The following is a 26,678-nucleotide window of genomic DNA, read 5'->3' on the forward strand; positions in this document are numbered from 1 at the left end:
CCTTCTAATCACTGGAGATACAGAGGTGAACAAAGTTGGATTTATTCATTAAGATGCTCTGAATCTTATAGGGGGCCTCAAGGGCAGACAGCACTGCAGAGATCATGGTGAAACTCTGAGAACCCTTAGAAGAGGGAGTGAAAATAAGAAGTTCCTACACACGTATAGAATGGGTAAAATACAAACACTGGTAATACCAAATGCTGGTGAAGATATAGAGCAACAGGAACTCTCATTCATTGCTGATGGTACAGCCACTTTGGAAGAAAGTTTGGGAGTCTTTGATAAAGCTAAACATAGTCCTACCACACAAAACTTGCGCATAAATGTTTATAGCAGCTTTATTCATAATTGCCAAGACTTGAATGCAACCCAATGATCTTCAATAGGTGAATGGATAAACAAACTGTGGTACATCCATACAATGGAATATATATTCAACAATGAAAAGAAAGGAGTTATCAAATCACACAAAGACATAGAAGAACCTTAAATGCAAATTTTAAGTGAAAAATGGCAATTAGAAAAGGCTATATACTGTATGATTCCAATTATATGACATGCTGGAAAACACAAAACTATAGAGACAGTAAAAAAGATCAGGGTCATCAGTGATTATGGGGGATAAATAAATGGAGCAAAGGGGACTTGGGGCAGTGAAACTGTTCCTCATGATACTGTATTGGTGGATACCTGATATTATGAGTTTGTCAAACTCCGCAGAACTGTACAACACAATGAGTGGACCCTAATGGAAACCGTGGACTCCAGTTAATAATGTGGCATTGATAGTAGTTCATCAATTATAACAAATGTATTACACTAATGAAAGGTGTTAATCATAAGGGAAACTAAGGGGGCTGGAGGAGATGTATGGAAAATCTCTGTCCTTTGTTCAGTTTTTAAGCCTAATCTCTAAAAAAAAGTCTATTAATAATTAAAAAATGAAGGTCATAGGCAAGTTGAAGAAGGAAATAGGAGAGTAGTAGGGGTCAGAATTGAGGGTGGGGGTTCCATAATTAGGACTACTTAAAAATTTTTTAAACATGTATTTATTTTTGAGAGACAGAGAGAGGCAGAACATTAGCAGGTGAGGGGGAGAGAGAGAGGGAGATACAGAATCCGAAGCAGGCTCCAGACTCTGAGCTGTTTGTTAGCACAGAGCCCGACGTGGGGCTCAAAATTACAGCTGCGAGATTATGACCTGAGCTCAAGTTGGATGCTCAACCCACTGAGCCACCCAGGTGCCCCAGGAATACTTTAGATGTTATAGACTACCTCTTTTGTCACCCCAGAGGGTTTTTTTTTTAATTTACATCTAAGTTAGTTAGCATGTAGTGCAACAATGATTTTAGGAGTAGATACCTTAATGTCCCTTACCCATTTAGCCCATCCCCTCTCCAATAACCCCGCTCTTTGTTCTCCATATTTAAGAGTCTCTTATATTTTGTCCCTCTTCCTGTTTTTGTATTATTGTTGCTTCCCTTACCTTGTGTCACATCAGAGTTTTTAATGCAATCCCCATAAGTAAGAACATCTCTCTTACTTTAAGAACATTGGTGAATCTCTCATATTAATTAAGGCATGCAGGTCAGAACTCAATTTTTTTTTAAAGTTTATTTATTTTGAGAGATAATGTGAGCAGGAAAGAGGGAGAGAGAGAGAATCCCAAGCAGGCTTCACACTGTCAGCACAGAGCTCCATACAGGGCTTGAACTCAATGACCCATGATATTGTGACCTGAGTCGAAATCAGGAATCCGTTGCTCAACCAGCTGAGCCACCTAGGTGCCCCCAGAACTGAATTTTTGTCATTTGACTTCAAATCCATGACCAGTTCCCCCCACTGCAAATTACTAGTATGATTACCACAAATTACACAGTAAATTTTAAAAAGAAGAAAAGTTCTGGGAAAAAAAAAAAGGCAAAAATTCGGGAGGAGAAGCTAAGAATGTGAATATGGTGCCCACAATGAATTTCACCTTATTCAACCTGTCCATTTGTTCTTTTCTTCTTAAAGAATATTCTGCGAACAAATTCAAACTTCTGCCTGACAGACTCTTTGCTTCTTGAGGATTTTATTCTCAAGGGGGAAACAACAGGGGAATGAAAGGTATGCTGGAACATAATTTTCTTAGCTGAATGTTAACCACATCAGTGTTTTGAGTAAGCTCCAGTAGATGGAGTGAGAGAGTAGGAAGCGGCATCCCTTGCAGGGTGCGTTTTGAAATAAAGCAGCCGTATTTTCAACAGCTCTGAGTCTGTGTGATTTCTGGCAAGACATTTAGCAGAGGAGGAGAGCAGACAGTTTTATAGCCTCTGTCACTCTTCTTGGCAGAGCCAGAAGACCCTCTGGTCTATTGGACTTGAGGATTCCTTTCCTCTAGAAATATTTGATGGCAGCCAAGTGATTGCATGTTCCAAGACCCTTGAAAAGGGCTCTTCTGCGTCACTCAGATGGCGTTGTGTGCTAGAGGGCCTTTCCAACTCTGTGACTGATGGCAGGCAGCTAGACTAAAATCTGTGGAGCTCTTCTGCTTTTGCCAGAGGAAGTTACTAGAGCATTTTGATTTTTTTAAAGGCTACCAAAACAAACAAACAAAAAGTATGACTTAAATTGAGACAGTGAAACAATATTTTTATTCATAACTATAAGTGCAACATTTACCAATAGCACAGCATAGAGTTTATTTCTCTTTTTTCAGTTAGTCCCTTTTTGGAATGACACAGAACAGCATGATGGAAAGAATTGTATATTTAAAATTGTGCATTTAAAAAAATGTCCAAGTGAGTATATCATCAGTTGAGGTTGATCACATATACAGTGATGGAATTAAAATGCACTGGAAAGCTGTCCCTTCCCCCAGCCCACCAAATTATGGAGGGAAACTCAATAGCCTCACTCAAATTTCTGAGTACCTACCACTTTCTCTGGGAGACAAGAACCGTGGGACTGTAATAGATCTCTGTGTGTGTGTGTGTGTGTGTATTATATATAATATATATATTATATATATATAATATATATACAATTATATATAATATATATAATAATATATAATATAATATATATGACATATATATTATATATAGTCAGCTTTCTACTTAAGATGTTATTTAATTTTATAGAATTTTAACTTTCAAGAAGCATACATCTACAAATTATTTACACATTTCACTATCTGCCAAGCCATATTTCTTGTTTAAAGAAGTTTCTTGCTCTGTCCTTTGTCTTATTGTAGCTTCCTTCATGTTAGGTCAACTTTTTATGAGTAGCATAAGAATTATTTTGGGTTCTTTCCAAAATCAGTGTATGAAATTATTGCCCCACACTCACTCAATCAGAAAATAGTATGAAAGGGCACCTGGATGGCTCAGTCAGTTGCGCATCTGACATCAGCTCAGGTCATGATCTCACGGTTCGTGAGTTCGAGACCCGCATCAGGCTCTCTGCTGTCAGTATGTTGATGCAGAGCCTGCTTCGGATCCTCTGTTCCCTTCTCTCTCTGCCCCTTCCCTGCTCATGCTCTCTCTCTCTCTCTCAAAAAAAAAAAAAAAATTAAAAAAAAAGAAAATACCATGAAGAAAATAAGTGTATGAATGTTTAAATTAATAAGTTCTGCCAATACGTGGCATAGAGGGTATAAAAAATGAGAAGAACAAGGCCCCTTTCCTCTAGAGGCTCATGATCAATAATAATAGGACAAGCCCATATGAAGGAATGGCACCCATATAAACATTACTATAATCAAGGTCTGAATAAGGCATCATGGTAGTACAGAGGAGAAAATACTTTCTGTGATCGATAATATCAAGAAAGGTATTTTATTGGAGGTGGTATCTGGTCTGAGTGTTAAAGAATAGCAGAAATTCATCAGGCAGACAAGAGAATGAATGGTATTAATGACCCTGAAAAAGGCATATACAAAAGTTAAATAATATCCTATTTGTCAAAGGTAAGTAATTTAGAATGGTTAGAGCCCTGGCTAACTGTGGCAGAAAGAGGGAAATTAGATTAAGAAAACAGACGAGATAAAACTATGAAAAGCTTAAACATATTGCCTGGGAATCTGGGCTTAATTCAGCATTGTTTAATAAACCTTTCTGCAATTTTGGAAATGTTCTATAACTTGCATTGTCTAAAGCAGACACTAGCCACCTGTGGTTACTGAACAGTTTAAAAGGTGCTGGTGAGACTGAGGCCATTATTATTTTTGCTTAATTTAAATTAGATTTAAATAGTTGCATGAAACTAGTGGCTACTATATTGGATAGCACTGTTTGAATGATGGGAACTATTGAAAGATTATCTTTAGTGGAATTAAATGATTGGGTTTAAAATTAATCCAAAAATAAGCATAGTTTGTAACAATTCCATTGGATTATATGGTCCATTTAAAATCAAAGATGTTTAAATACTACATATTAACTTGGAGTTATGTTCATTTGTATAAGAAGAGCAATTGCAACTGTCCATGAACTAAGATAAGAATGCCTTTCTAGACAACTCAGCCTGAGAAGGTACAGAGTAAATAATCAAATGCATGTAGCCTCTAATCCATACATAAGGAAGTTAGGCATCCATATTTGGAGTGGAGAAAACATGTTATTAGAGATAAATGACCTCCACCAACTTAAGGAATTCCTTTACAAGATAAACCTTTTCCAATAATATGCAAATCTTTCCAAATCATTCTCAAACCTTTGGCTTATTGAATTCATGGAATTTGTGTCTGAATGATGAAAGAGACAAAGCCTGATTAGAATATAGACTCTGAAATCTCAGACAAGCAAGCCTGTGGCAACACTCTAGGCTGGCTTGCTGTTCTCTTCCCTCAGTAGATTTCAGCGGAGCTGAGGCTCTTTCTGATTTTCCTGGCTGCCTGTTTCACTGTAGGTATGTCTAATGGCACATCTCTTTTGAGAAGACAGGAAATGCTTCCAATCAGCACTAATGGCTGGGATCAAAAGAAAAAGTACCCAGAAAAGGCTTCTGATCAGTTTGGAAAATTATCTTAAAAAGAAACGTTGGTAACTTCATTTTGAATTATTTACTTTCCCCTTTGCAAGATGTGTTTATTTTCTACTGCTGAATAATAAATTATTACAAACTTAGCTTTCAAAGTGCTTAAACAATATCCATTTGTTAAAGTACACTTTTTGTAGGTTGCAAGTTCAGGCATACTGTAGCTGAATTCTCATTCAGAGTTGCTCTCACAAGGTCAAAGTCAAAGTCAAAGTGTCAGCCAAGTTGGATTCTCATTTGGAGCTCAGAGCCGTCTTCTAAGCTCATGTAGGTGCTAGAGAGTTCAGTGCCTTGTGGTTGTAGGACTGAGGCTCTCAACTCCCAGAGGGACCTTCAACTTCCTGGTCCATCGTCCTTTCCACAACATGATGGTTTGCTTCTTCAAGGACAACAGAAGAGAGTGTCTACTGCTGTTTTGAGCAGTTGAGTTCTGTAAGAGCTAAATTGATGAACTTGGGCCCACTAGGATAATCTCTCATTTGGTTAACTAAAGCCCGTTGATTCGGGATTTAATCAAATCTGCAAAATCCCTTCAGCTTAAAATAAAACATAATCATGGGAGTGATATCCACTCATACACTCATATCTGGCTACGACTAAAGAGGAAGGGATTATACAGGGCTCACGTACCAGCAGATGGGAGCCTAGGGAGCCATCTTAGAATTCTGCCTACCACACATGGTCATGGCAGTCTATACACATCTCTGTTCTAATGCTTTATTTTCCCTCACATGACTACATATGCTTACATATCTGTCTTTTCCACTAAAGACAGAGATGATATTGTAGTAAAGTGATCTTTCACACAAACTCTACAATATGATTTTAGAAGGAAGGAAGTCTCTTTGTTGCTCACTCTCCCTCATTTTCATATGATTAGTATAGTGCCTTGTACATATTGACTTATGTATAAATAGAGGTTTTTTAAGATCTTGTTTTCGTTTATATGAATTACTCAAAATATATATTATATAAAAATATATGCATCTCAATGCAAAGGGATAGTAAAGATGAATCTTGTGAAAACAAGACAGAAAATAACATTTTAAAGTGTTTTGAGAGCTTCTGATGTATAAAGGAGACAATGTGTTGTGATAACGCTGATTGATGAGAGAAGTAAGAAATGAACCACTGACATGGGTAAAGAGAAAGTAGAATATAAATTTGTATAAAATAAGATGAATTACCTCAAGGAATATGCATTTTATAGCTGGATTTGGACTCTTATAAAGTAATAACTTCCACATATTCCCATCTGAGCCTTTGTTCTTCCTTTTTGATGATTTGTAGTAGAACATGAAAACTTAGTTAATGAAAAATGTCTAGAAACAGTTTCATAATCATTTAGTGATTTTTTTAAGTCTCCAATACATCTCAGAGTAGAGGAGTGCGTTACCAGAAATATGTAGAAGATGTTAAATTATAGGATGAATTATATATGTGTGTATGTGTGTGTATTTGTGAGTGTATTTGATAAGACTAACAAATTTTTTTAGAATATTTGTAGAATATTCACTTATGAGGAGGTTATTAGTCTTTAGCCTGAAGCTAAACTCGATGGTCTCCTCTGCAGTAGTTGCCTTACAAAGCACTACTGATTCTCCTTATGTTCTGCCTACACCACCATCTTTGTTTTTAGACCTGTAGCCAGACTCAAGTCCCAGCAGCCTGCAAAGGATGAGGAAAAAGCGTGACCTGTCAGAAGGTGTACTGTACTACACAAAAGAGCAGCATTAACTGCTTGGTGCCCCCCCAACCCCACCCCCGGCCAATTTTTATAGATAGAAATCTAGAGAGTATGTGTGAGAATGGATATTATGGGTATGGAATAATGGGGAAAGGAATATAAAGTTGAATTAGGCCAAATTTATTGAAAGGGTCTGTATTAGTCAGGATTCTTCAGGGAAACAAAATATAGATGTGTGTATGTATGTATGTATGTATGTATATCCTGGGCCATACTAGATATTTAATGCTTAACCATGGGCCACCAAGTTATCATGTGAACTGAACTTTCCATTGTGAACTGGGTGTTGTTTGACACACAAAGTCATTAGGTTGGCACAGTAGCATTCCATTATGAAATGAAAGGTAGTATGGATGAGATAATGCTTGAGTAGGCCCGGTAGGAATAAGGTTCATGAGGAAGTAGGCAAAATGCACAAGACCCCTATTCCTGCTCATTGCTTTCTAACTCTTGGCTTGCACTTTTGACCTTATGGGAAATTTCCTGTTACCAGGTGCCTGAGGGAGAGAAAATTTAGGCCTGGTTTACAGATGGTTCTGCACCATATGTACGCACCATTTGAAAGTTGTCAGCTCCATTGCTATAGCCCCTCTCTGGGATATTCCTAAAGGAGAATGGTAAAAGGAGTTCCTCCTAGTGGACATATAGCACTTTGAGCAGTGCACCTGGTTATTTTGCCTGGAAAAAGAAATGGCCAGACTTAGAAGTCTATGCCTATTCATGGATTCTGACAAATGCTTTGGTTGGTCAGGGACTTGGAAGAAATATGGTTAGAAAATTCATGACAAGGAAGACTGGAAAAGGGATTTATAGATAGACCCTTCTGAATGGGCAAAGATTTTCGAAGACATTTGTATCCTTTGTTAATGCTCATCGAAGAATGACCTCGACAGAGGAGGATTTTAATAATGCAGTGGATAGGAAGACCAGTTTTGTGGATATTAGTAAGTTTCTTTTCCTATTCTTGTCATTGTCCAATGGGATCCTGAACAAAGGGGCCATAGTGGATGCAGGTTATGCATAGCCTCAACAACATGGGCTTCCATTCACTGAAGCTGACCTTACTATAGTCACTGCTAAATTCTAATCTGTCAGCAACAGAGACCAACACTGGATTTTCAGTATGGTACCATTTCTCAGGATGATCAGCCAGCTAACTGATGCAGATTGATAACATTGTTCTTACTACCATAGACACTTATCTAGATATGGATTTGCTTTCTTTGCACCTAATGCTTCTGTCAAAATTACCATCTGCAGACTAATAGAATGTTTTATTGCACATCATCAAATTCCACACAACATTGTTTCTGATCAAAGAACTCACTTCACAGCTAAAGAAGTACAGCAGTGAGCCCATGCTCATGGAATTCACTTATCTCTTACTATGTTCCCTATGGTAAGCAGCTGGCTTAATATAATGGTGAAATGACGTTTTAAAGACTTGATCGAGTGCCATGCCAACTAGGTGGCCATATTTATAGGGTTAGGGCAGTGCCTTGCAGGAGGCTGTGTATGCTCTAAATAAGCATCCAGTTTATAGTACTATTTCTTCCTTAGTCAGGATCCACTGGTCCAGGAATAAAAGCATAGAAATGAGAGTGGCACCATTCTCTGTTACCCCTAGTGTTCCCCCAGGAAAATTTCCACTAGCAAAATCTTTGCTTGCAGTCCCCACAACCTTATGCTCTGCAGATCTAGAGGACTTAATTCCATTGAGAGGAATGCTTCTACCAGAAGAGACAATAATTAAACTGTTGGATGGGAAGTTGAGGCTGTCACCCACCCACTTCATGGTCCTTACCCCATTGAATCAACACTTAAAGAAGGGAGCTACTATACTGACTGGGATGATTCATATTAATTGCCAAGGGAAAATTGCTACTACAAAATGGAAGTATGGAAGATTATGTCTGGCACACAGGAAATCCATTAGGATATATTTTACCAGGTCCTGTGATTAAAATCAATAGAAAACTAAACCCAATTCAGGCAGGAATGCTAATGGATCAGAACCTTCATGACTGAGGTTTTGCGTCACTCTACCATGCAAAGAACCATAACCAGCTGACATGGTTCCTGAGTACAGATGAATAAAGAATTGGCAGTGGAAGAAGGTGGTTATAAATAACAACTCTGCGTGGCTAGTTAATTTTATATCACAGCATTTATATTATAGGATATCAAAGAAGAAGATTGAACATTAGGGGAGGGCTTTGACTTCTTTTCTGGATCATGTTAAATGGAAATAAGACTTAGTGTTTAATTTTAATAGTAAGTATGGTTTAATGAGATATGTGGGTGTTAAGTTAACAAGGATGTGGCCATGATGGTTTTATTTGACTATCAACTAGTCTAAGTTTTCAGGCAAACATTAATTAATATGTTGGCATGAAGGAATTTTTAGATGTACTTAAACTCTATAATCAGTTGACTCTTAGTGACAGAGATTATCCTAGATGGTGTTAGTTGGCCAATTCAATGATTGGAAGGGACTTTAAAAGCTGAAATTTCCTGAGAGAAGATGAAATTCTGCCTATGGACAGTAGCTTCAGGCCATGGTGGAAAGTTTCAGCCTACCATTTCTGAAGGCCCACTGTGTAGATTTTAGACTTGCCTAGCCAGTTTGCATGATTGTAGAAACCATTTATTTGCAATATATCTCTTAGTATATATCTCCTCCTACTTCTGTTACTCTGGTTGAACTCAGACCATTACAATAGGCATTGGAGCATTGAATGAACAGTGGAGAGAAGAATGGTTAAGATAGAAAAGAATCAGATTTCATTTATTAGGTCATGTACAAGACAGTTGATATGCACAGAAGCAATTTATGGCCTGTAAAAATTACTGTTAGCTTGAGAGGAGACTGGTAAGAGGCTAAGAATGAGGCCAAGATTTTTTTTTAATACAGTAAAGACCAAGAAGTGATCAAATAAAAGTAGTAAATTGATTGATACCTAAAACAAATTTAGTTCTCCTGGTAAGCCTCTCCTCCATTCCCCCTGAATTTACTTTCTCTTGTTCCTTTTCATGAAGGCAATTCTGAGGCCAACTTAGGAATGATCCTGAAGTATTTGTGTTTCCATCAGGATGAATACCCCAGTATGTGTAATTCCTAGGAAGTTTGTAAAAATTATGTGGGATGCATAATGTTTTCTGGAAAGCTATTGTTGAAACTTCTCTGAGGTTTTTGGAACTCTATTCTATCAGCAATTAGAAATAATTTCTTTCTCTTGCTGAGCTAACCTTTTGAAGGGTAGCAACTCTGTAATTTCCTCTCATCTAAAATTTCTCTTTTTTTTTTAAATTGCTACTCCCTATTGATTAGATTATTGCCTACAGTGCTTTATATTTTATTTTATCCAGTCCATATTTCATTAATTGCATCAGAGGTATGCCAAGATTTTTTTCTTTTTTTTCTTCACTTAGTACATTTTGTCTTAAAATTAGCATTAGTTCCTCCCATATACTGGGAATTTTTAGCTCTCAGTTTTAATTTTTCAAGCTATGAGACTGCTATTCCATAGAAGAGACTTTATCATTGGTCATTTGTGTCAAGAAGAAAGAGACTTCCTGAGGAGCTACCCTGTGGCCTCATTTTGAGGACAAGAAGAATGCATTTGGCTCCAACCAACCTGACTACTTGCTTTCACTGAATTTTCCCAGTCCTTTCTCTTCCAAGCTTTCTTCTGGCACTGCTTCACTTTGATGACTTCTTTCCACTCTCATACCTAAAATTATCCTGCCCAGCCTAAGTGTCATCTCTTTCAGGATGTCTCTCTTTCAGGAGATTTTAATTTATCACTTCAACTAGAAGTGCTTTCTTTTTCCTGTGAATCCCTAGAGTAGTGATGGCAAGTATATTTCTGTTATGAACATCACTAATCATCATGGCATTCTCTCAAGCTGGGCTATGGCCGAGGAATCCTTACTATCACAGCACAGTATAGAGCCACTACGATTTCCTGAGTTAGCATTGGAAATGAAAATTAACTGTGATCCTCTCATCTTTCTCATGAACTAAACTGTAAGCAACTTGAAGACAGGGCACAAGTCACCTTTATTTTTATATTTCTCACAGTAAACAGTACACTGAGTTGAATGTATTAAATATCTCATTTCATATAGCTGTCTCCCATGTATTAACAATAATCTGTTCCTCAAAATCAGAACATCTGAATGAATATGCTAACCCATAATTTCCCATTATTTTAAATGGGAAATAATATAATGAGTTACAGGTCAGCCACAAACCCCCAATTTCTTTAACAAAAAAAGGTATATTTTTTATATATAAGTACCTGTTAAATATTTAAAACATTTCTTCCAGATCACCAAATGTAACTGATATGCCTATTAAAAAACAATTTGTTTGCAGTAACATGGCATTTCTTAGTGCCAGCAACATCTAAGATGAATACCCCTTTGTTGAGATTTAGCTAGCTCCTCAAAATGTCCATGCTATTCCAACATTCTATCAATTCTGTTTGGAAAATTACTTTTCCTCTTGCAATTTGTTAAAAAATGTCATATTGGGCTTTAGAGACATAAATGTAATTTTTTCTATATAAATATTGGCTGAAAATCCTGTGTTAAGAGACACATTTTCTATAAAGTTGGGGCATTAAAAATAAGGCAGCCTTCTACCAGAAAAATATTTAACTGTGTAGATCTTCTGTGCAGTTTTACTTTATTTGTGTATTTAATATATTGTTTATTCATCCAATGCAACACACATTTATTGATTACCTACCAGGGGTCAGGTGTTATGTAGGCATTATGCATGCAAATAGAAAATAAATTCCTGAAAATTAACCAACATTTTAATGAAGGGTAAACACATAGAAAGAAATAATTACAATACAAGTTAATACAATCTCTAGCAGCCTTGTGAGGTTTTAGTAGGAGAAGTTATTAATTTTCCCATAGTAATTATTTGAGACCTCACAGAAGAGGGGCGCAGGGACGTATGATTTACTTTAAAGACGTAATAAGAGTATAGTAGGTAGACTGGTAAGAATACTTACACAAAGTTATATTTAAAAATGTTATGTTTGAGGAACTTCAAGAAGTGTTTAATGTCTACAGTGCAAAATTTATGATAGGTGGATAGAGAGAGGTACAACTTAGAAGTTAATTAGAGCTAGATCCTGAATATTATATTAAATAGTCTGGAGTTTGGACTTTATTTCTTTGTGGTAAGGACCAAATGATGGCAGTGAGGTTGGAAGAGAGCTAATAAGACCTCATTTTAGAAAGACAACATTGCTGCTTATAAGCACTAAAACCTTATAAGGTTTTAGTGAGAAGTTATAGACAGTGCACAGTAGGTTTAGAAACGATAAAGGTCTTAGCCGATGTTTTTAAATGCTCTAAGCGCCATGTACTATGGTAAAAGCCAATGGCACCAACATACTTTTATGAATTGCAAAATATTGATATCTAAAAATTCTAACTGTAAGAAATTTTCAAAAAATTATTTCCATATAATGAAACCTGACTGCAAGAATAGGGCTAATACACAGCCACTAAGGAGAAGGATTAAATATTGTATGAGATGCTGGGGCTGATCATGAAAATGTTTCAGCTTTTGCTCAGACAAGGATCCTTGGGTTTGGGCTTCTGGAGCAATTTAGAAATACAACCTCAGGCTGTTCTTTCCATGTCATCCCCCCAGGCATCCCTCCTTTCTTCTACTGAGAGAGAGCCTCATTCATATTCCTTGGTGCAGCCGACCTCCAGCTACTATTCTCTTGTCATGCCTGAATATTCCTTTGCCCCAGCACTGGTTGAAGATAGGTCAAGCTGGTACCTCTGCCAGATCTTCATATGCAGTGTCACTGAAGTCTGAACAGGCTGGGAAAGTCAGCTTTGTGCATGCCTTTTCTTGAGTGTCTAAGAGGGACAAATTTCAGTCAAGCAGTTCTTTTTAGGAACACTTTTGATAGCCAAGGAGTTTCACCGAACTCTGATGCCTTATGTTTCAAAGCATGAGGTTAAACCTGCTGGGGCTATATCAGAGCCATAGCAACTCAAAAAGAAATGTAAGAGAGGGTAACCAACCTAGAGGGTAACCAACCTAGAGAAAAATAAGTAGCGACTAAGTATGATTGCGAGCAGTGAAATTTATTTGCAATCATATTTGAGTGAAAAGTTCTTTTCTCCTTGTTTTAATATTTAATCCCATCTTATGAACAAAGAGAAAAATATTAACAGGTCAAAAGACATCCAGGTTATTTTAAAGCTATATGGCTCTTTTGAATCTAAAAACTTCATACTGAGTCATAATATGGCAAAAATATATTTGTCAACTTGATCCTTTTCATTGATTAAATGTAAAATGTGATTTTGTTTAAAGGAAAATATTGTTGAACAAGTAAATCTTAATCAAGCATTTTAAGTCTTGGAATTTCTCAGGTACTAAAGTTAAGAGTACTATTTTTATGTAGAAGTCCACAAATTTGTTCAAAAAAGTTACTGAAAAGAAAGAAGTATTGAATGAAGAAAAAGTTTGCTGAAGATTTTTCTTTTAATCTCTAAGAGTGTACTTTATGTGAAGGAACTAAAATCCTAGGTTTCTTTTCTTAGAAAAAAGACGTAAAATGTTGAGAAAATAACTAAATTGGGACAAATGGAATTAAATATTTGATGTTCGTTGAATAATCGTAAATTGATTGCTAGCGTTGTCTAGTTTCTAAAATATACATGAGGAACTGCATAGCTTTCTTCTGATTGTACTATTTCCATTCATATTGAAGTTATTTTATTTTGATTTATTTGCAATGATGCTGAAATTTGGAGAATTATTAGTCTTAAATAACTTGGCTTTGTGATAAATGACATCAGTTTATCCATTCAAAGAAAATTCAGGTTTGGAGATTATATTTGGTTTTATTAAAAGAAAACATGCTATCTTTTCAAAACTAATAATTCATGTTTGTATTTTTTCTTCTTTTTTAAAAACATTTTGCAGGGGTAGGCAAATGAAGTCAATTTGGTACTTTACAAAATTGCAGTAAATAAGTTCTAAACCCTATAATATGGGGAAATAGATTCTTTTATATTTTAAATGGGAGCATACATTGATATAACTGGAATTAAGTAAAGGTTTATTCATCTAATCACAAATGGAAATACATGTCCTCTGTTCCAGCAGTTCAATTTTTAGGGATTTGTATTAAGATATACTTTCACATGCACAGAATAATGTGTGTAAGAGCAGCCATTGCAGTACCAAAATGTGCGCATTATTGGGGACTGCTCAAATAAATTATTGTAAATCTGTCCATTATAATGCCATTCAGACATTAAAAAGAATAAGAAAGCTTTATATGCAGTGAAATCTTCTATTTATATTACGTGAAAAAAATTCAACACATAGAAAAGGCTCCTTATCATGCTAATATTTAAATGTTAAAAAAGAATTCTACATGTATGTAATTACATGTGTAACTGACATCTATGGAAGGATAGCCAAGGAACTAGTTACAGTGGTTGACTTTAAGAAGAAAAGCTGGGTAGGAGTGGCAAAGAAAATAATTTTTTATTGTATACACTTTAATATCATTTGAACTCTCTTCCCTGTGCATTCATTATAAATTCAGAAAAATAAAATAATTCTAAAAAATAAAAATAGAACTTCTGGCAGATATTCATTTTTCTTGTTAACTTAGAATAATCTTTTAAAATTACCTATTTATGTTTTTTGAGAAGATACTGAAGTAAAACATCAGTAACAACAAAACAGAGCAATATTTCTAAAGTTTTTTTTTTCCATTATATAGTTGTAATTCTCACTGTTGTTTCTCATGAATAAAAATTTCAGGGTTAGCCCATTTATTACAGTGACCTTGATAACCAAATGAGACCACCTGGTAATTATTTTCGTCCTGGTGATTGGGTTTTAGTGTGAAGGCATTTAAATGTATAAAGCAATTATATCATGAAGTGATCTTAGAACATTGAATGTGGTCTTTTTGGTGTTCACATATAGAGAAACATAGCATAGTTTCACAACTGGTGAGTAGCCATTTGGTTTCCTTACATGTATTTCTGTAACCTTGAAACTTTATTTCAAATTACACCCTTTTGAATGAGCTCTTATCAGTTAAATGAGATTTCATGGAATATCGCTATTGCAAGTATTTTTCAAAATATTCAGGAAAGACTATGTTTTATAAGATTTGGCAACTGAAACATGTTGGCAGACTATTTCTGAAGAACTGAAAATTCTTCACATACAATGCTTTAGCTATTGATATTATTCCTGAATAGTTGTTTTCTTAGTTTACATATCTTGTCAGGGTATATTTCTGATAAAACAACAATCTCTCAAACAATTGGAACACAGCAATAGATACCCCTTTTTCATCCTCTGCCTTCCCCCCGCCTCCCCATTTTCCCATAGAATCTTGACAATTCTACTCTCGGCACACAATCAAAAGACAATTTTCATTTCTATTCTTAACTGTTCTTCACATTGTTAGAAGGAAGACTGAATAATTCTTCTGGGTCCTTACAGTAAGTCTTAATGACTCCAAGAATTTGTGAAGTAAATAGAATCAAGATTGATTGAGAAATACAATGATAATGTATATGAACTTCTAATTAGCACCAGTGTATAAGAGTAAATCTCTTAAGTGTCTTTAATACCTTATTATAGACAATCTTGAGTTAGTGGGTTATGCTATATAATTATGTTATAGTTAATGTTTCTGATTTAATTTCTTGTGACCTCTTATTTTAAATACACTCATAAAATGTATTTTCAATCCAACTACATTTTAATAATAATAGTAATAATAACGACAACAGATTAAAGTGCCATCTTTCAGATACTCTGATGCACATTTATAAGAGTTCAGATGTTTTGTGTCACCATTCAGTTGTGTAATTTATGTGAATTAATTTTGTCTTCATTTTTTAATGGGTGAATTTAACTTGGTTGCCGAACTCCTATTTTCACAGATGGCATAAGGTGCTTAATATAGTACTTTAGATAACTAAGTCACTTCTGAATTACAAACATAATTTTCCTCCCGAGGGAGTCTGACATAAGTGCCACTGTTTGGTCATTCCTCAACTGTGGTATTCCTTCCCGTTTAATCTGGGGGCTCTGCAGATTGAAACCCACAGCTCCCTTCCTTGGTCCTTTGTGGTCTCTGGTCATGTGGTCTGTCCCCCTGTCCCAACTCTTGGCCAAAGTCCATTCAGTCTAAAGACACTCTGAGTGTACTTGTACCTTCCCCCCACCCCTTGGGGTTATGTCTTCTCATCTGCTCTCTCTGCCAACTTTAGTCCTGATGAACTTTGTAAGGCATGACCTTAGACTCATCCATGGAAACACCAGTCATTTCTAATCTCCAGTTGTACCTTGACATATGGGTAGCTCTCTAAAGTTTGAGGAGCTAGAAATTTTCTTTGGATGTTTTCCTGTGAAGAAAGATATAAATTCTCTCCACTGGATTTTGTCATTCCCTTCTGGGCATTTAGATACCATTTTCTTTACTCCCCCAAGTCAACAGGTCTGGAACTCAAAAGTGTGGGATTCTGGCTGTCTTCTCAGGGACCCAGAAAGCATCTAAACCTTAAAGTGTTGCCTTCTAATATTCTCCAAACTCTTCCTTATCCAGAAGTATGTGTGAGCACATGTGTGTTTACTAGCTCTTTCCTGTATAGCAGGGAAGCTGCTGTTTGGTCATCATTCTTAATCTGCTTTTACTCTATGTTTGTTTCATAGACTTTATTTGTTCCTCTAGGCTCTGCTTCCTGTTATTCCAAGACAAGACTTTTCTTTTTTTTTTTTTTTTTTTTTTTTTTTGTAATTCAAAACCACAAACTGAAAACTGCCCCCATAATAAATGCCGAGGGTCTTACATATGAATAACTCTTTGGCTTTTAAACAATTGTGTTTGTTTTGAGTTTCAAAATCTATTTAGCTTCTCAATTGAGTTCTTTGTTCTAAGCTGTACTTGAATGCCCTACTGGGCTGATATTCCTACCACTTTAATACTGCAGAAAGGGTAAGGGTAATAGCAATGGAGGGGAAAAAACAGGGAGTTTAATGTCAAACTGTCATTCTGTACACATTCACGCATCTCGTTTATTTGTAGAGTCACACAGTAATACATTTGTGAAGGATACAGAAGTGGTCTAGTTATGGTAATCATGTTATATACACAAAGGAGTGGAGTCTAAGACATTATTTTCCCCTAAGATGACAAAACTGGCAAAAGCAGACTAGAACCTAGGCATTTTGATTTCTTGTAATATGGCACAGTATTCTTCTGCTATTCTTTATAATCTATTTCATTTTCATTTTAGCTGCCCTAAGCTCCTAAGAATAGACTTTTATGAGTTATTTGCATGAAAATTCTGTATTTGTTGTTGCAGAGGTAAGGCACAAAATGACATAGTGGGTGAAATGGATATCCAGGGTTTCATATTTATGCCTAACATACCTAATATAACTTTCCATGTGTTATCTTTTTTTATTATGAGATAGTTCTCCTAAGCTGCCTGAAATCCACATTCACAATATACTTTCTTAGATTTATATATGTGTATGTATTTAAAGGAACAGGAGCCTAAACAACTAACAAATCATATTAAATTCAGCATTTCACTGTCACACTGGAGTCCCTGCGGGTTGTATATGTATGCACCAGAGAGAAGTTGGCAGGTACCACATACCTATTGTGTAGGTTCTTGGGGGAATTGGATTTTATTTTATGTGCAGTAAGAAGCTACAAGACTTTATAAGCTAGAGAATGAAGTGATCTGATTATCATTTTTTTAAAGAAAAGCTTAACTGCTGAGGAGAGACCAAACTGAGAAACTGTAGTGGCAGAGGGACAGCGAAGTAGAGCAGAAACAGAAGAGAGGAAGCCAAAGAGAAGAACTGGTGTGGCTGCCCACGTGAGATACCTCCTGTCTGAATGAGGGCGATGGGAAGGAGACAGAGACGAAACCAGGGATATGTGTTGCAGACAAGAGTGGATGGTGCTTCTTGTGTTCTTTACCTGGGCTCAGGACAGAGGGATAAGAAAGAGTCAATAACTCACTATAATGCTCTCATGTGGCTAAATGCATTTAATTTTGTTTCTCTGCTAATCTAATATGAAATCAGGAAGAACTGTAGAGCTCAATGTGTAATAAATAGAAAGCAGTTAATACCATATACTCTAATATTCTTAGTTATTCAGTATTATTTCAAAAGATACAATGCTTAAAAAAGTCTTTAAACAAATTTTTTTTAAACGTTTATTTATTTTTGAGAGACAGAGCGCAAGCATAGGAGGGGCAGAGAGAGAGAGAGAGAGAGAGAGAGAGAGAGAGACAGAGACAGAATCCCAAGCAGGCTCTAGGCTCTGAGCTGTCAGCACAGAACCTGATGTGGGGCTCAAACCCACCAACCATGACATCGTAACCTGAGCCGAAGTCTGACGCTTTACTGACTGAGCCATCCAGGCACTTCTAAAAGAGTCTTTTAGTTAAATGTTGGCACACTAGACTGGACAGTTAACTTGTTATTATTATCATTAATACTAGTATTGTTTTACGGCCATTAGAATTGGACTTTCCCTTTTGTTCCTGATCTAAGAAGGGCTTATTTTTGTTGATCTTCTTGGCCTGATATAAAATCTATCTTTTGAGATTGGCATTCCCCAGTGACTAAGTGGTGAATTATGCTGTCTGGAAAGTTATTGTGAGTTCCACTGTGGTTTTGGTTCAGTAGGTTTTTATGTATTTTTACAAATTTTGTACACACACCCAGAGGCTTTTTGGCACTGGCTACATATTGAAATTCAAGAAAACAAATATGAACTATTTAACGGTATTCAATTCTAGATTTAGTGTTTCAAATATATTGAAATATGTATATGAAGAATTTCCTGAAACATGGAACGGAGACTGATTTGTCAGAGATTTTTACTAACATTACAAAGAAGAGCTCTCTCTGCAGCCCATTTGATGATATGTCCTTTAGGTCATGAGTGGTATATTTTGAATCTGAGCTCTGGAACTTGGAGGGAGTGTAGTTAATATTCTTGATATTTGTTTTGCATTTCTAGTGGCTGAATAAGACCCATGCTAATTGATTTACCCTATTCTTGGGAAAACTCTCAGGCTTATAGTCAGCTTGAATTATAGTCAATAGTATAGTGAAATGCAAAAAGGGTTATTTGGAAATGTAGAAAAAAATCATTTTTAAAATAAAGTACAGCTATTTCAAGAATATAAAAGATGTATTTGCTAATCTTTTTTCCTCCCATTTGTCAACTTTAAATAATCCACTTGCAAAATAAAGCCAAATGGCATATTCTACTGAAAGTTCAATTTATAGTGAAATAAAACCCTATAATTCTTATATGCATAGTTAGTTCTCCAAATTGACTGTTAATCACACAAGTAAATTAATATCACCCACAAGAATCTTACTATTATTAAAGGTAAAAAAAATATTATGATATATTCAGGATTCTGTAATATATATCTTGGAAATTGCCTTGGACCTTGAAAATGTGAGGCTCTTTCAGGAAGTAATGATACATACGGACACATAGGTAGTGGCAGTATTTTACTAAAGGGGTATTATTTTGTGTGTAATCACAGTGAGATGATTGTTATGACAGAGATGTACAAAAGTTTTAAGGGCAGAACAAATTTGAGACATAGGATCTATTGGTTCTGTTGGTTTTTATTCTTGGTTCTCCTGTTATTTTCTGCCTGGGTACCCTCATTCTGGCCATTTTTTAGTCTGCCAAAGGGGTGTCCACAATCCCTGTCAGCTACCACCTCAAAATATGGTCAGGGATCTCATATTTTGCTTGGTAATCCCTTGAGACGTTTGGATGAAAAGAACCATAAAAATCCAAACTGTTTTTCTAGGTGGGGGTTTCCAAAATTGGTCCCTTTGAGGGAGCCACCCACTTGGATATTGAATACCCTCCCTGTGTAATGTGGAAAAAGCAGTTGGTGAAAATTTGTTCTTCCAGCATCACCAAAAAAACAGACGTCTTTATTGTTTCGAAAGTGAAACACACCCATTGGGGATCACTTCATCATTTTTTTAAAGTGAATGAAAACATCACAAGTCGAAGTGATGAAATGCAGGATAAGTGCAAACAGACTACACCCTTCCTCTTTCAGTCACAAGGAGTGGAGGCCTGCCGTCTCCCCTCCCTGTCTAGTAAGGGCCCTACTTGGCTCACAGGCCTTGTCCGTATCTGAGCTACAACTAATCAGACCTCTGTTGAGTCACCAGCAGAAAATCCCACAGACTGGTTGCTTTCCTCTCTGTGGTGTAGGGCAGTGATTCGAGAGAGAATCTTTTCCCTGTTATTTTTTTCTCTTTTCATCTGTGTCATTTTTTTCCCCATTTGCTTACTCACTTGCATGTCTTCCAATTTTTAATTATCATCCCTCTCTTAGCCCATCCTCTTCTAATCTCAAGGGCTATTTTAAAAGGATGCTTATTCACCAGATGCAACTCTCCAAGGACACATTTGGAAAAAATAATAATCTTTTCTGTCCCTTTAGCTGCCAAAAGTCATCATGAGTCATGTTTTTGACTCAATTGACAGAAACACTTAATATAAATAGTTGGCCTTTCCCAGAGTTCCTTCTTGGTTGCCATTCTGTCTTGCTGATTTCAACTGACTGATAGGATTCAGCATTTGACCACAACAGTTTTCCTGGTCATTTTCTTCCTTTTTTTTTTTTTTTTCTTCTTTGTGTCTGTTACATGTGCCTAAAGCAATCAGATCAAGTGGGTGATAAGCAAAATAAGCCATTGTCAGTGAACATTCTAGCTCTAGAATATCTTGTTAGAAAAAATCCTTGCAAAGTTACTCCCCAAAATTGAACTGGATTCCATAAGCTAAATAAGAAATTAAGTAAACTACTTTCTAAACAATATTATTTCTAAATAATATTAACAAAAATAATGATACTACTAATAATTATATAAGATCATTCTTTGATGGTGTCACTCTTACAACCCACTACTAGTTGCTTTGGAACCATTAGACATTAACATCTTTGTTACAAATAGACACAGTATTTGGTTTCTTATCTTAAGGTTAGCAGAGCCCAAAAGAACTATTGCTGCTGTTCACATTTTACCTTGTCAAAGTGAAAGTCTTTGAAGGTTGAAAAAAATGCCTCTCATACAAATATGGAGTAAGCGTGGCAAAGGTTTATTTAACTCACTAATGGGGTTTATTAATCAGGGTTCAACCAGGTAAGCGAAGTAAGTAAGATATATGGATATGCCCTTCCCTTTCCCAAACACATATATATATTTTTTTTATTTCAAGAATGGCTTATAAATTTTGGGGACTGGTGAAGCAAATCTGAAACATGTCAAGAAAGCCAGGAAGGGAAGATCACAAGCAGGCTGGCTCCCACAGGCCTGGGCCAAAGCTATTCGTGCAAGGCAGTCAGAGAAGAATGATTGGGAGCAGGCTGGAACTCAGCAGGGCCTAGGTATGTCCTCTGGGAAAGCCTCCCTAAGAACAAGTCAGGCCCACAAATCTCTCTAATTTAAGTGAACTGATTAAGTACTTAATTTATATCTGCAGAAGCTTTTCCTGGCAGTGCCTAGGTTGGTGTTTGACTGGAGAACTGGGAGAACACGGGTTCATGCTGCAGAATGGCTAAGGCTTCCTTCTGTCCTGCAGCTCTCATGAACAGTATTTCTTGTCGTCTACCTTACGTAGAATCAGACTAGAAAGGCAGTTCTGGAGAAAGTATTTTATCCCAGCCAAGTTGACACAACAAAAGCCATATATGAATATTTACAGACTCTGTTATAGTTTGAGTGTGTTCTCCCAAAATTCATAAATTGAATCCTAATTCCCAAAGATGATGTTATTAGGATGTGCGACTTTCAAGGGTGGGCGGTGGTGATTAGGTCGTGAGGGCAGAACCTCATGAATGGAAATAGTGCCTCATGAAAGAGCCTCCAGAGATATTCCCAGCCCCTTCTGCCAACTGAGAACACAGCAAGATATAAAACAGATTACTGTTCAATAAGGCAACAAAACTGCAGTCTTCGGGACTGTCTTTTCTATCAGACAGATAATTCGCACCTGTACCGGACATAAACCCACAAGTTAACATGTAACTCCTTAGACTCTGAAACCTGACTAATAGTACACAGCGAGTCAAATAAAGGCACACAGGCCTAGATAATTACATAATCTTTACATGGGCCTATTAGACAATATTCCAGTATAACTTTGAAAGGACATGCATACCTCTTTTTGGTTTATTTATAAGTTTGTATAATTTTTCTTAACTTCTTAAATAATATACCTCCTTTCATTATTAAAATGCTAATATTTCTTCAAGAGTTTAGATTTCCCAAAATACTATATTCCATCAGATTAATCAGAAATCAGTGTAGATTTTGCAATTTCATGGTGATATCTTTTGGTTTTCTCTGCTCTAGCTACATATGATAGCTAGCCTTTCATGGGCTCTTGCTGCCTATCATAGGAGTTTCTCTGGGCATTTGGGAGGCGACTCCTATACTCCTAGGTACAGAAATCCCTTGTATCTACAGGCCCAAGCAATTAGAAAGGAAGAGAGAACAAAAGAGGAAAGAAGATCATTGTTTTATTTAAAGGCTCCGAGTCAGTGTGATAGAAATATTAGGAAGGAAGAATAACAAGAGAAAAGGAGAGAAATGTTATTTTCACTTGTACAAATGGTTATTTTTATGAGAAAATAAGACAGACCACCAAATTTGAAAATAATCAATTGACTGTAAATATAGGTTTGGTGAGAACAAAGAAAATGGTGTGTTCATCTTGAAAATTCCATGCTATTAAAGCTACAATTACTGTTTTGAACACAAGTGATTTATTCTCTTCTGTCCTAAACTGAGGACCACATGGGTCATGTTTATAAACCAATTATTCAGTAAGTGCTTCTAAGTATATATTTCAAAGGTGCCTTGAAATGGCTAATTTGGATAAAAATGAAAAAGTCAGCTGTGCAGACATTTTTCTTCATTTGACTTAAAACAAACACTTTGTAATAGACTCATTGCATTCTTTACTGAGATCTTTAAGACAACTGTTTGAGAATTTCCACCTCTTATGACAATACAGACATTGCTGACATGTTGTAAGTAATAGGAAATTCAAGCCAAACTACAAATTGTAGTGCTGGGAACAAATTCGTACTGATATGTGTCTAAACTACTGTTTCACTTTAGATGTCTTAGCAAATTATTGCAGTAAATATCTAACAACGATCTAACATGATAACTTTCCTAGTCATCATGTAATCAGCTGGCAAAATCATTATTCTAAAATCCAAGGATCTTTGTTTTCCTTTCTGGCCTAGTATGCTTCCTTGACACACACTGCCTACTTGATCAATGCACCTACCTAAGCAAGGTAGTCAAGGTTCTTTATGATCCAGGCTTTATTATCTCTTCAATTTCTTTTTTTGGCCATGCACAGTCAGCTTCTATGTGCACTATACATAGACATGGTATTTCCCAAACCTTCACATAATCTTGCTGTATAATATTTGCATGCATAATTACCCCTATAAGAAATGCCCTTCACCCGCTGTCATTCTGGAAAATTTCGTTTCATTCTTTAAAACCCAGCTTAGTTCCCTTCCTCTGAGTAACTTTTGACCATCCCTGCCTATTCCACCCCGACAGCCAGAACTAGCTTCTAAGCTAGAACTCTCCTAGGTTCTAGAGGCACTTCCTGGGCATAACTCTGCTATAGCCCTTAGCTTATCAGTGATTCAAAGGGCTTTTTATGTAGGTTTATTGCTCCCTGAGTGCAGATGCTTTACCTTTTTTTTTTCTTTGTTCCCAGAATATAGCTTAGGGTTTAATTTGGTAAGAGTTGCCTATGCAGAATAAAACCTTTGTTGAATATTGGGTATAATCAATTCCTCTGATCTGATGTTGGCTTTGGGAAATTAAAGTGGGTAAGTAGAGAAGCCATTCAGTTGAGGTCGTGGACGTTTTATTGTCTTTATTTACTAGTGGGTCTCAGACTTTACTCTGCTTCGGAATCTTCTTATTAAGACACAGATTGCTTGGCCTTGTCCCCGAGTTTAAGATCAGTAGGTCCGGGCTGGAGCTGCCAAAATGGCGTTTCTAGTTAGCGTGCACTTGTTGCTGCTTCCGGTGCTCAAGCAATTCTTAAATTACTGCTCTATATTTACACAAAAACCGAGGTGCTGAAAGGAAATATGTATATTTAATACATGCTTATCCAGTTGATAATGTTTTTGTTGTAAAGAATCTAAAAATCTTCATACAGAATATAATTTATTCTGTTCCCTTCTAAATCAAGAGAAATGGAAACATGGATGCGTATATATTTTATTTAACAAAGAAGATTAATAGTCTGAATTTTCTGTCATAATCATAATCCACCCATTATTTTCCAAGGGACAAAGGGAATTTTTAAAATTTCTGACCATGTTGATTTCCTTTTATAACAACAGATCTTAACTTTTTTTGAGAGGAGGGACAGATTATCACAACCATCTATGTTACTATGCAAGCAGTTAACCCATTCTTCAGAAAATTGAACATACATACTAAATTTGTCCTGATATTTTAGGTGGTTCCTGGACTCTCTTGAATTTCATAGGGGGATCCAAATTAAGAATATTTATTTTTAAAATTGTAAGTGGGAAATAAAGGATTGTAGAGATAAAATGAGAGCAGTCTTTTTTAAAAAAATCAACAAGAAATCTATTGGAGCAAATAAACAAATTCAGCAAAGTTGTAGGGTACAAGATGAACAAACAAAAATCAGAAGACCTAATAAATGGAAAGGCATTTCATGTTCTTGGGTAGGAATATGTAATATTGTTAGGATGTCATTGTTGCTCAAAGCAATCTATAGACTCAATGCAATTTTTATAAAAATTTGAACAACTTTTTTTGAAGAAATGGAAAATCAACACTCAAATTCTTATGAAATTGCAAGAAGTCCCAAATAGCCAAAACATTTTGAAAAACAAGAACAGAGATGGATAGTTCACACTTTCTACTTTCAAAACTTATAGCAAGAATATGGATTAATAATAGATCAATGGGCTAGAATTGAGAGTACAGAAATAAAAACATACAGCTATGTCCAACTGATTTTTGACGAGGGTGCCTTTGTCCACTCAATGGGAAAAGATTAGAGATGGTCCCTGACTTAAAATGGTTCAACCTCATGATTTTTTGGCTTTATGATGGTGCAAAAATGGTACACAATCAGTAGAATCTTTACTTGGAATCTGAAAGTTTGATCTTCTCCTGGGCTAGTGATATGCGGTACAAAATTATCTTGTAATGCTGGGCAGTGGTAGTGAGCTATATATCTCCCACTCAGCCAGATAACAATGAGGGTAAACACCTGATACACTTAGAACCATTCTGTACCCATATGACCATTCTATTTTTCACTTTCAGCACAGTATTTAACAAATGATAGAAGGTATTCAACATTTATTATAAAATAGGCTTTGTGTTAGATGATTTTGCCTAACTGTAGGATAATGTGTTATGAGCACATTTAAGTTAGGCTAGATTAAGGTATGATGCTCAGTAGATTAGGTGTCTCAAATGCATTTTTAGCATATGATTTTTTCAACTTATAATGGGTTTACCAGGTCAGAACCCCACTGTAAATTAAGGAGGACCTGTTGTCTCTTCAATAATGGTGCTGGAACAATTGGATTTCTACATGCAAAGGAATTTTGTTAGACACCTACCTTATATCATATACAAAAATTAACTAAAAATGGATAAACACTGTAAATATAAGTGCTAAAACCATAAAGCTCTTAGAAAAAATATAAGGATAAATCTTCATGACTTTAGAATTGGCAACTAATTCTTTTTTTTTTTTTTCTTAATGTCTATTTTTGAGAGAGAGAGAGTGTGCACAAGTTGTGGAGGGGCAGAGAGAGAGGGGGACGGAGGGTCTGAAGCAGGCTTGGGCACTGACAGCAGAAAGCTGGTTGTGGGGCTCAGACCCACAAACCGTGAGATCATGACCTGAGCTGACGTCTGACGCTTAACCGACTGAGCCACCCAGGCGCCCCAGTGACCAATTCTTAAATATGACACCAAAAGCATAGCCACAACAGAAAAAAGATCCATTGAATTTCATCAAAATTTAAACATTTTGTGTATTAAAGGATATTTTCAAGGAACTGAAAAGATAACCTAGAGAGTGGGAGAAAATGTTTGCAAATTATATATCTGATAAGTATTTAATATTAAATATATATAAAGAACTTTTTTATTAAAACAAAAATTTTTAATGTTTATTTATTTTTGAAGGAGAGAGAGACAGAGTGTGAATAAGGGAGGGGCATAGAGAGAGGGAAACACAGAATCCTAACCAGGCTCTAGGCTCTGAGCTGTCAGCACAGAGCCCAGCGTGGGACTCGAACATACAAACTGCAAGATCGTGAGCTGGGCTGAAGTCGGACGCTTAACCGACTGAGCCATCCAGGTGCCCCAATATATATATAAATAACTCTTAAAGCTGAACAGCAGAAAGACAAAACAATGGAGAAAGGACTCGAACAGATATTTCTCCAAAAACATACAAATAGCTTATAAGAACATGAAGACATATTCAACATCTTTAGTCACTAGGGAAATACAAATCGAAACAATAAGATTTCACTTCACATGTGCTGGGATGGATATAATGAAAGAAAAAAAACCTAGAAAATAACAAGAGTTGGTAACGATGTGGAGAAACTGGAACCCTGGTACACTGCTGGTGGGAATGAAAAATAATGGGAAAGTTAGTATGGGAATAGTTTGGCTGTTTTTCAAAAAAGCTAAATAATGAGTTGCTATTTGACCCAGCCATTCCACTCCAAATTATAACCCCCCAAATTG

General features: G+C 36.2%; 1 long non-coding RNA gene across 3 annotated transcripts in view; it reads left to right on the forward strand.

Moving 5' to 3' along the window:
• The window catches only part of LOC113600602 (uncharacterized), a 210,123-nt gene that overhangs the window by 62,663 nt on the left and 120,782 nt on the right, over positions 1 to 26,678 (forward strand). The gene's annotated exons all lie outside the window — the stretch shown is intronic.

This window comes from Acinonyx jubatus, chromosome F2 (assembly GCF_027475565.1).
Source record: "Acinonyx jubatus isolate Ajub_Pintada_27869175 chromosome F2, VMU_Ajub_asm_v1.0, whole genome shotgun sequence".
Lineage (NCBI taxonomy): Eukaryota > Metazoa > Chordata > Mammalia > Carnivora > Felidae > Acinonyx > Acinonyx jubatus.